A 12533-nucleotide genomic window follows, 5' to 3' on the forward strand; every position below is an offset into this window, starting at 1 on the left:
TTTTTATTTTTATTTTTTATCACAAATTCCCCAATAAAAAATTCAGAGTCTTACTTTCGCAAAATTTCCAAATTGAAGTAGAAAACTTACAACTTTTTTTTGAAAAGTTCCCTTTTGTTTAATTTCAGTTTCTTGGAAAAAACTTTGTTCTTCAATTCAAAGAAATCTGGAAAAATTTTGTTCTTCAATTCAAAGAAATATTTCAACAAACCCTGAATTTATTCACAAATTTTGAAACAAAAATACCCGGCCTTCCAAGATGATCTCTCTTCGACGGGTAATGTTCACGCAGTGCAGCCTCTGATGCAATGGTAACACGCAGGTGGTCAGCAACAAGTATGCACCCTGGTCCACACTTCTCCTCGTCGGCACACAGGTTCTGGACAACGAAACCATGCAACCATTGGACAGGTTCTAGCAAGCACGAGGGCCCTGGCCAATGGAACCACTCCACAATTTTGCTACACACTGAATGGGAAGCAACGGTGACGGCCTCCTTTTTCATGCAGAGAACAACATGCAGAGGGTAGTGGGTTTGGTTTGGCAGTGTAGAACACTCCACAATTTTGCTATGCACTGAACCGGTAGCAACGGTGATAGCCTCCTCAGTCCACGCAGAGAACAACACACATAGGGCAGAGGGTTTGATATGGTAGCGTAGAACACTCCACGATTTTTCTACGCACTGAACGAGCAGCAATAGTGATGGCCTCCTCATTTCACATAGAGAACAACATGCAGAGGGTTTGGTTTGGCAGCGTAGATCACTCCACGGGCTCTGGCTCCTCACGGTTTGCAAGCCAGCAACAGGCGCAGTAGTGGTGCCCTCCTTGACAACCTTCAAAAAAATTAATTGCAGGATTTTACACAACTTTTTTTTTCCTTTCACATGCATTCACCTCCAAAACTCAACTCAATTGCTCTGATACCACTTATAGTTAATGGAGGTTACAAAACAACAAAGAAATGAAACCGACAACAACCATACAAGTAATAACTCAGGATTTACGTGGTAAAACCTTGACAGAGTGTTAAGGAAACATTCATGGGGCAAGGGATTGGAATTTCTATTCAATCAATGAAATGATTCTCCGTTACAATAGTTTGGGCATTCATCAGTTTTATATGAGCGTCCTTAGTTACATAATTACTAATTCGATATGAAACTGACTTGTCAATAACTAAAACAATTTATCCAAATTTACATTTACATTAATTTTTTGTCAAATTACCAACATATTATCACATATATGGAGATAAAAGCGTTTCGGGAGGCCAAACAGGCGTCTACATGACTTGAATAAATTATATAAAGTATTTTATTTATTGTGAGCGAAGAGTTTCATAAGTTAGTTGGCCTCCTTACAGGCATGAGTACCTACCACGTACTTTGCCTTTGCAGTGGACAAAGCGACCACAGTTCATTACAAATCACTTGTTCATCCAATTCATTGCTTTTACCAAACAACTGAAACCCATAACCACTCGCAGATCCCCTTGTATTTACATCCCCAACCTAGTCAGAGTCGAGATAACCTTGTATATCCACTGAGAGTGGGTCCTTAGGAACATGACTACAATAGCAAATGTAATAGTAAGTCATTCCAACCCAATGGTCATGTCCAAGGTGTTACAGGCAAAAGTGTCTATATAGAACTACTCTATCCCACTAAGGTGTGACAACTGCCTTAGAAACAAACAGAGAAAAGCTACTTTTGTTTTTCCTTTATGAATTATAGATAGAGAGGAATAGAAAGACCAACCTCTGTCTTGCACTAATCCTTCGATTTGATCCCTCTCTTCTTTGATAGTCCTCAGCTACCTGCTCCCTTGCACGCCCAGCTTCACAAAGTACCTGTAAGATCACAGAAGCACAACACTATACAAAGACATGGATCTATAATCATAAACAATCTAGGATCAGATGTAAATTGACCATACAAATGTAACAAGCATCACTGATACAAAGCATGGAGGAAAACTCAAATAGATTTTATTGATAAACAAGAAAAGATCCAGGAGGAGTTACAACCAGTTGTTCCGACCCAGCATCAACCTCCTAGCAAATAAGCCCCTCTTCACCTCAAACAAAGCATAGATCACCCAACAATCTGATATTTGTCTCAAAAAACCAACATCAATTCCTTACAATATGCAAAATTCCAGCCTCTGGATCTCTGGGATGAGGGATCCATATATAGATATCTGTAAGGGGAATGAGTCAGCTTGTGATTTGATTAATGTCTTCTCTCTGATAGTTCTTGCTTCCACTTGGAGACTGAGGGCCTCTTACTCATCCTTGGTCGAATTCAGTGAGGCAAGTGTCACAGGAGAAGATTCTGGAAGCTTCCATTGCCTTTCCACCTCGCGAAATGACACTGCCATTTGTCGTTTCTCGCCCATCGCACCCCACAGAAGGGACTTTTGAAATGCAACGCACCCTCACAGCGTATCTAGGTGAGATGCAACGCACTTAGCTAATGGAGCAGCTGCAATGATCCTGTTTTGACCAATTCTGAGTAGTTTCTCATGGAGAACTTCTGGGAGAAGCTGTACTCTGTTGACCTTGTTCCTTTAGGGGTTAGAACAACACTTTTAGGGACTTAGGAGCCCTTGGTTTATGGACATTTCATGCTTGGGGTTGTAGGGCACAAAAATGTCTATAACACAAGGTTATCCATTAACCTACTCAAGACTTACATTGCTTGGGCAATGTATGGTCTAGTAAAAACCATAGCATACATCATATTCCCTATTGCACTAGCATAAGGAATAGAAGCCATATCCTCCATCTTTGTAGGTGTTTTAGAACACTGCTCAATTGAAAGTTAGTTTAGTTCTTGCAGAAATTGGAATAATTAATGGTTTGCAATATGTTATCCAAAAATGTGATATAACATACGGTTTACATACTTTGCCTCAATCAAAGTCGTTTACTTTATTTGTCTCTTTGTTTTCCATTCCTAAGATATCTTTTGCAATCACCAAGTTCATTTCAAATTGCATTGAATTCCAAATCACGTCTTTACTATTACCAAAGAATAACATATCATTTACATATACAATGTTTGTAAAGAAATGATCACCATCATATTTGTTAGACACACACACGGCAGCAACAGTGATCTAAAAGATAAAACATGAGAATACTCTTTTTTATTAACGAATGATATACATTTATAGTACATGGTTTGACCGTTGGGTTCCACATCCCAAGGTCTCTTGGACTTCCTTTGTCTATTCAGCTTCCACACTAACCCTTAGAGGATTAGGTGTCCAACATTTCTCCCCTTAATTCGAAGGGTTATGTATGAGTCCAAGAAGAGAGTTGTAATACAAAATGTGCAAAAATGCATGGCAGCACTAGGCTGAATGTGCTCTATGAAATGTTGGTATAAAGGGTGGTGGTTTAAGGATGAACACCAACACTGGAACGCTTAGTGCAGTTCCCGGAACTCTTCCAAAACTGGCAAGAAGCTGAAGTCTTCTGCTAGAGGAAGTGCTCCTATTGTTTTGAAGAGGGAAACCTTCAACCATGAAAGGGAGGTCTCACCGCACATAAAAGGGAGAACTTCAACCTGAAAAGGGAAGTCTCACCCTGTGATGGTTTAAGGATGACCAACAACTCTGGAATGCTTAATGCAATTCCTGGAACTCTTCCAAAACTGGCAAGAAGTTGAAGTCTTCTGCTAGAGGAAGTGTCCCCAATTTTATCCCTGGAATTTTTCTGAAACTGGCAAGAAGCTGAAGTCTTCTGCTAGAGGAAGTGTCCCAGATTACCAACTGAAGTCATGCTCAGAGGCATCTTTGTCTCTGGCTACAACTCTGAATCTGGTGTGGCAGGTTGTGGCTCAGGCTCGCTTGATGTGGCTTTGAAGCTTGTAGATGACTATCATTTCCCCTCCTGTCAGATACAAGGTGAGATGATGGAGAAAACTCAACTGCAAGACTGTTCAATACTCTGGAACAAGTTCTGACATGTGACTGGAATATCTTCTTGGCTGTTGATGCCCATTGCTAAGAAGCGATCCATCCAAGACAAATCTTTGTTCTTGCAGGAGACTTGTTTCTGAAGCATTTGTTTGAAGAATGACTGGTTTTATGACAATGCTTACATGGATGAAGATCAAAACAATGATCTTTCGTATAGCCAACTCGATCATAGTGTTTGCATTTCACAATCTATTGTGGTTGCTGTGGAAGAGGGGCAGAATATGGAACAACTGGAGGTGAACTGTCATGAAGGAATCTAGCACTCTGAAATTTGATTGGTTTGGAGTAGTCTGGAATATGAAAGGACATGTCCTTGTTATATCCAATACCAGTTCTGTGCTTGTTGTGGACAAGCTGTTCCCAAGGTATGATGATGGGTTTGGGAAGTGCAAAATGAACTTCTGCATATGCATGTACAACTTCTTCTTTATGGGAGTTTGTTTCAATCTTCTGAACAAAAACATGTTCAGAATGACTTCTCTGTTTTAATTCTTCTTGCTGTAGCTGAGATTCGAGCTGCAAAAAATCAATTTTCTCTTGTGCATTTTGTAGACAGACCTGAATGTCTGTGAGAGAAACTTTGTTGACTTTTAATGTATCATGAGTAGTAGACAATATCAGAGTTTTGAGGAACTCTAATACTTCAATGATTCTGACCATTTTCTTTTTTCTTCAATGTCAGAATTACACCTTAAAAACTGATCACAACTACTACTCAATGCAGAAAAGTAATACCCACTCACAGTACACAACAACTACTACTCAATGTAGAAAAGTAACACCTACACACAACACACAGTGATATCCTTTATAAATGTGCAACAAATGATCAGTGTGCAACCAGCAAGCACCAATCACTGTAAAGCAATTCAAGTTGATCCGGTTGCAACATCTTTGAATTGTACATGTTGCTTCTTGTTGCAAATTGGGACATCACTTCTCATTTGGCATGGTAATTTTGTATGATTGTGCATTTGAAAAGGGAATATTGAAGCCTATAGAAGTCTTCAACTTTACTCAAGATGACCTGTTGACGGAGGATACAACGAGGTTTTCATTTGGATTGGTCAGCATGCAAATTCTAAACTGAAGCAACAATTTTTTTTTTTCGTGGTATATGAAATATTAGCGATAGGCAATCAGTCAAAGTAGAAGTTAGGCGATTCACAATAACAATACAATTGAGTATCCAAAATCAAAGGCTATGCATGGTCTGTAGACTAGTAAAGATTTGCATGGTCCTCTGAATAGCTGTACCATCATCCTTCGAAGAACAAAAAACGAAGAGTTATTTGTCTATGCTTCCAAGCATGAAATATAACGTCGGGTCTTAGTTCTTAAAATAAAACAGGTGACAACTAGCGGAGAAGTTGCATTTGTTCTGAGAAACCTATAAATTTCCATCTGTTAGTTTGAAAACAATTGCAGCCCATCTTAAAACTTGTTGGTAGTCAGTGCCAATTAACTGATAAATGTGGTCAATATTCAGCCACAGGGAAAGATCCTAAGGCTTTTATAATTATCCACTGGGCAAAGACATGTTAATATCCGTATTACGTCTAGGCTCTCCCTCAGTAAATATGTAAAGCAGAGTATCTAGAGACAACCCTTCAAACACCGCTGCACAACACGCTCTGTGTATTTCTGAGAGTTTGAATGGTCTTCGAAAAGGTGGCTTAACTCGAAAATCTTTTGCACTTGCTGCCTTGATTTCTGCTTTTACATCAAGTAACGGAGAAAAAGGTTCAAGTAAAGATGTGAAAGCGTCATCCAAACCTACTTTGAATCAGTTCTCTCGGAGATCATCTGTTGGTTCAACATTATCTACTGCTCTCAGTGTAGAAACCAAAAGCCATCCCGCTAAAGACTTAACCGTTCAATCTATTCTAGTTACTGATGCTGCAACAGTTTCAGATGCAACAAAGATTGAAACAAGCAATACAACAGATGCTGAAAGTGAGTTGCCTAAGCAAGATGAATCAGCCTCAGAAAATGATATGAAATTAGAACTGTCTATGCCTGATAATAAAAGAGAGGAAATATCTAAAGACGTTAATATCGAGCTAGAGGAAAATGGATCTTCACAACGCCATGTCTAACCTTGGAAGCATCACTAAGGCCCTCGAGGAAGCCGTTAAAGAATGAGAAGAGCTGACAGGCTTGATTGAAAAGCTGACCTCTTCAAATGGTTCACTGAGCTTAAATTCGTGGGTAGAATCCATGCATTTCTCGGCAGAGAGTAGCACCAACTCGAGCAAGTCGTTTGTTCTGTATTAAAATGCATCCTATGTTGTATTCAATAACAATTCCTCTTCTTATAATGGCTTTGGGAATGCAAGCATAGTTTCTAGAAGCCTGGAAAATGCTGTAGCCGCACTATAGTATGGTCTCACAAGCTAGTGGAATGCTTTCCTTACACAACGAAACACCTCACAATCTTGTCGTCCCTCTTAAAGATTGCAGCAACATGAAATCGATAATTTTCTTAGTTCGCCTAACAGAAGTTCTAGTTTTGGGTCAAAGGTTTCCAAAGCCATGGGTGTCTTCAAAGGTTTCTATTCTGGTTACGCACAACATTTTCTCGAAATTTGGCAAGATCAGAGACCTTGATGTTGTTGGGAGCAAGGCTGTCCATCACATCTGCATTGCGCTGCAAGGTTTGGGTTCAGTATGAGAGATACGACAGCTTTTACAATGTTGTCAAAGCATTTTGTGGTCGATCAATGCAAAAGGAAGGTTCAAGACTGAAGGCAAACTATCGTATTGATGGATAAGGAGGGATATTTCATGGATGCAAATGTTAGGAAAAGATATTATGAAAAGGAAAGACAACGAGAGACCTCTTCTGGAAAACGTTACGACAGAGGGCTATTACGACCATACAGAAAAACTGTGCCAACTGTTAAGAGGGCGCAAACAAGGATTATGGCAGAGAGCCTAGAGAACGCAGAAACGACAATTATGGACAGCTCAGGGAGCGCAGAGGGATCAGGAAATAATTATGGTAGAGAAAACTGATACAAGGAGTTACAATTAATTTCAGAACCTGGCTCTGATACCATGTTAGACACACACATGGTAGCAACAGGAATCTAAAAGTTAAAACATGAGAATACTCTTTTTATTAACGAATGATATACATTTATAGTACATGGTTTGACCGTTGGGTTCCACATCCCAAGGTATCTTGGACTTCCTTTGTCTATTCAGCTTCCACACTAACCCTTAGAGGATTAGGTGTCCAATAATATTTGGAATATAAACAATAATTTAATTTGGATCTCAGAAATCCTACTCAATACAAAAAAAACAAACTTCTAGTACCCATTTGAGTAGTATTGCATTAGACAACACTTGTATATGGACCCTGCTTCCATGTACTCTTGGGTATATTGGTAGTCCCATAGGTTACCTACAACTAACCATTTGGTCATCTGACTACAATATTGGCACCGAGAACAACACTTGGGAAGATATTCACGTGTATTGTGGTAATCAGGTAATACAGTTAAGGATACAATGGATCCTTCTTAGTTGGATCTCTTAGATATTGGGCCAAGTACTACTATACAAGCTTGTTGGTATATCAGAGAGTTGTAACAAAAAATAAACCTCTTTTCAATGAGGAATTTCAAGCCCAAAAATTTGCCAATTTAATCTATGTTACTTAACCAACATTTGCACTTTATTACTTAATAGATTAATCTTTCATTCTCTGCAAATACATTTCTTAAAACATGTGGTTGATATGTTCCAGACACTCCAACTTGCACCATTAATCATTCAAAGAATTTTCAATCAACATTAGACCAAATTCTTTTAGAGTAAGTTAAAAGTTTATTCCTAGCCATATTCTCATCCATATTAAACAATAGGCTTAGGATTAAGTATAGGGAATCCCCCCTAGGTAAGATATGATTTCCAAAATTGAGAAGTGAGGGGTAAGGTTGCTGAGGTGACAATGGGTAGCTTGCATGATAGTTTTCTTGGGTTTTCCCCTTGGTGAGAATAAGACTTTTCTTTTAGGGAGAATCCAAGAGATATCATTTTGGTGTTGTTGTCAAGGGTAAAGTCCATTCCTTGGGTATTCAAAGTTGGCTTCAACAAAATTCGGTGAATAATTTTTGAAGGTTTTTATAAAGTTAACTCACTTAGCAACTCCATTGTCAAAAAGAAACCCTTTCCCTTAGATATTTGAACATCTCACTATCTAAAAGGTGAATGTGGAAACATTGTTCTATTTGAGGTATTCATTTTGGCAATCCCACTTTACAAATTCTCTTTTGAACTTGAGTTATAAGAAATATGGCTCCTTGGGAATTTTATGAGCAATTCAAAATTCTTGATGTCAACAGTATTCCTAGATACCCAAATTATTACTCTCTAGATTGGTTAGATGAGCTCTTGAAATGTATTGGTGATCCTTCATTAGGTATTCCTCATGTTGCAAGCCTTTTCAGACACACTTTAAAGATCAATGTAACAATTGAGAATGTGTTAATGAGACTTTTTGTCTACTCTTTGGAGTATGAACAAAATTAGTGGATTAAACATTATGGACATAGGGGAATGACATGATATGAATGGAGGTATCCTCATTGACATGATCTTAAATTTAGGGTTATCTAAGGGTAGCTTAGTTGGCATAGTTGGCCAAGTAGCATTATGTTGATTAGAATCACTAATGAGTTTGGGGAAATTAGGGAGATCCAACACTACCATGTAAGGTAACACGAGTGGGGTTTGTGTTTTCACTTGAGCAGTGTTATCACCAATGTGGAATTTATATTCATAGGTAGGGAAGATGAAGGTAAACTAGTCAAAGTGGGACTAACTCCAAGAACACCCAACTAGATGGCCTCAAAGGGGATGAGGGTTTAGAATCCAAAAAAGACAAACATCCTAAATTTGAGGATCATAATCCCAAAGAAGGGTTAGGATGATTGAATCTAACTCATTGAGCATGAGATAAGATGCAATTAGGAATACCCAAGGGAGATTGATGATGGAGCCTATGAGGGAGTCTCTTTAGGGGTGCTATGATTCCTAGGTGTAAATATCTCTTGGAAAAGACAATTAATCTATAAAAAAGCTAAAGTCACAAAAGGAACCAATCAAGTCTCAAGTGATCAAACAAAAACATTACATGCTTAGGTGGTGCAATAAGTGGTTTCTAGTATGTTTCAATAATAAGGTGGATGTCCTAATTTAATCTTTCATTGTATCAAAGAAAAGCTTCTAGACTAAAGATAATCTAAGAGTGCTCAATCAAGACTATACTATCACCCTTCTATAACTTCCTCCATAATAGTTGAACATTCCATTTAAGAAAGAGTTCAAAGAGTATAAAAATGGACTTGCCAAACAACTACACAAGAGGTGATGAAATCCATCGTGAAGATGAGTGTAGGTATGAATGAGACAATTATAACTAGGAGAAAAAGAGTGATGAATCTCAATAGCATGTAGAAATCTATATTGAGTGCCTTCCCTCCTACAAGAGCCACTTGGGTAGGAACTTAGTAGAATGGCCATTAATTGGTTGTTTTTGTCACTTGGGTGAGAAAAAATAGCCTTGCTAATGTAAGGCTACTACACTAATGATAGAGAATAGAATGGAGTGTTAATCTAACATAAATACCATTGCAATATATTGAATAGAAAAGAAAGAAAGGGATGGAAACCATGAAAATAACACTAAACAACAAGAAGAGAAGCAATGATACTTATATACTAATGGAAATAACTTTGTTTTTACACCATATAGAATGGGGTGTGTGTAGGTTAACTCACCCTTCTTCCTTGGGATGATTTTTTGTGTTCATTGGAAGATATTCTCTCTCTCTCTAAGAAGTGTGATTAAGCTCTTCATGGGAAGAGATCACACAAATAGCTAGTGGTTGTATATGCTCTAAGTGACCACTAAAGTCTTATGGAGCTTCAAGGATCATTCAAGTAGCATGAACTTTCTTTGTCTTCTCTCCTTAATGTCGTCTCACGTCAACTTCATAAGGACTAGTTCACAATATGAATGAACCAAGTTTGAATTGTGGTTCCACAGGCATGAAGAGATTTAGCACTACCTAAGAACTCACCATCAATGGAATGTAGCTTAGATCTAACTTGGTACACCATCTTGAGAGTACCTCGAGCAAGATTCCTTCAATTATTACATCGAACTCATGAAATATTTTGCTTTTAGAGAATTTGTGCAAATATCAAAGGAAAAGCCAGATGAATCTCACAAAATCCAAACTACTAAGGTCACATAAACAAATAAAAATATATTTTGCATAGTTATACATGCTTTTTAAAATTAGGTGGTATATCTCCATCTAATAACGCATTATTATATAGTAATTATGTAGTGTGAATTTTTTTTAACTATTGCAGCTATTGGAAATTGTTCTTCTAATTGAAAATTTAATTATGCAATTTCTTTGCTACAACAAGGAACGAATAAAATCTCAACTGCAATTTTCACCATAAAAATACTATGGAAAAAAATACTGAAAATTGGGAAATTCTAGCACACATAAGAATTTTGACACGATTATTTTTGGACAATTGTTCCCGGAAAAACCCAATGTGGGAAAATCGGTGCAACACACGAGTGTTTTATTATTATTCTTCAATAAAAATTCCAAGTACAATAATTTAGATGCCCAACTAGAAATCTAATATGAGGAAAATACTGGCAAAATTATCATGAGAATTTTCTCTCACCCACAACTATTTTTGCCTCTGAAATTGCCTCCCTAGCCTCTGCGCTGAGCTCCCTGCATCACCCTCTCTGTAGAGCTTATGTTGGCCCTTTGAGAAATTCAACCTTCCTTCCTTTGCCTCTTATGGGGACTGGAAACCTTCCTTTGGGAATGTTGCTACCTTCCTCTTCCACCTGCTACTCGCCCTCTGGTTTTATCTTCTCGGCTAAGTTGCTACTACTGAGAAAATCGAACTGCATGGGCAACTGAGTATCTGCACTGGTGTATTCTTCATCACCACATCGACCTCCTCTTATAATCCAATCTCTATGTATCATGCAAGCTACATGAAGGATAAACTTTGTGTATAACGTGAGCTTTAGGAAGGGTATAATTTCTGTGGAATATGAGATACATATCTTTGTGGGGCAAGGCATCTAAATGAAAAGCATGTGGTAGACTAGTTAACTATTTTGTGGACAAAACATGGCAAAGTTTGGAGGGCTAACTTTGCAATTTGATCACTGGTTAGTTTGACTTGGATTTCTCTTGTTGACGAAGAAAATATAAGGAAATGATTGATGGGTTTTCCCCTTGTGGGCTTTTCCCTGGCCTCTCGCCAAATTTATGGTGTCTCTTGTCTCTTGTACATTATGATCTCTATTTGAATGGCTAAATTATTAATGTGTAATTGCTCAATGACATAACTAAACAAAGTAAATGACAAGGAATATATATATATATATATATATATATATATATATATATATATAGATATCACAAGTAATTATCATGCTAAAAAATTCTCTCTTGTATTGGAATTTCAACATGGTATTAGAGCTAGGTCAAGGAAGGAAGCTTGAATATCACAAAGACACCCTTGTAGAAACTCTCTCTCTCTCAAGGAAGTACTAATATATTATATAATTAAATGGAATTTTCAAGGAAGGTAACATGGTTGATGAAGAAAAATTCTAGAAGAAGAGTTTTATATCTATCTATTTGTCTATGTATAGTTTATGCCAAGAATTCTTAGGAGAGTGAAGTGTTTGCAAGGATAAATTGCAACAAATAAAAGTTTGAAGGATCTCAAGATTGGTAGCAATTCCTCACTGCAGTAATTCAAACTAACTAATAAAGATCTATAGTATATATGAAAAGTTTGAACCTTTGACAAATCAAAACCTTCTATGGTGGCATCCAAACCTTCTATTGCAGTGACATCTGAACCTTTTATGGCATTGTTGTATGCAAGTTTCCTAAGGTGTTGTATTTTTGTATGTGAGAATTTCCTACAACACTATATCTATGGAACAATGAAATTACCATCAAGTATTATGGAACATAATGAAGTCATTTTCCTTTGATTAAAGTCTATCGAATGATGATCCTTATACTTGTTATGATCCTTGTTTATGGAAGACCAGTTGGGGCTGAATATTCTTAAAGAACAACACAAGTATTGACAAGGTGAAAAGCTTTGTTTTATGACTATATGGCCACAAGTTTTAAGGTGGACATAAAACTAAGGTAACCCTAGCCACCATGATCTATGAATTAGAACGAAACTCTAATCAAGGTATGCCCATAATTATGAAAGCTTCTACAATAAGATTGTGGGTAATTTGAGCAAGGACTAGGCATCATTAAGCCTCAAGCATATAATGTTATGAACTTGAATAATCTGAAGACAAACCCAACATTCATCTAAGAACTCTAAAATTCAAGCCATGAAGAAAATATACAAACCTTATTATCTCAGTCTCTATAACATTGCAAGAATATTTCCTTGAAGCAGCCTGAAGAAACTATAACTAAAATACACCAAATCTTTGT

This window comes from Pinus tabuliformis, chromosome X, assembly GCF_031772625.1.
Source record: "Pinus tabuliformis cultivar Carrire ecotype Pingquan chromosome X, CPIR1, whole genome shotgun sequence".
In the NCBI taxonomy this organism is placed as follows: Eukaryota; Viridiplantae; Streptophyta; class Pinopsida; order Pinales; family Pinaceae; genus Pinus; species Pinus tabuliformis.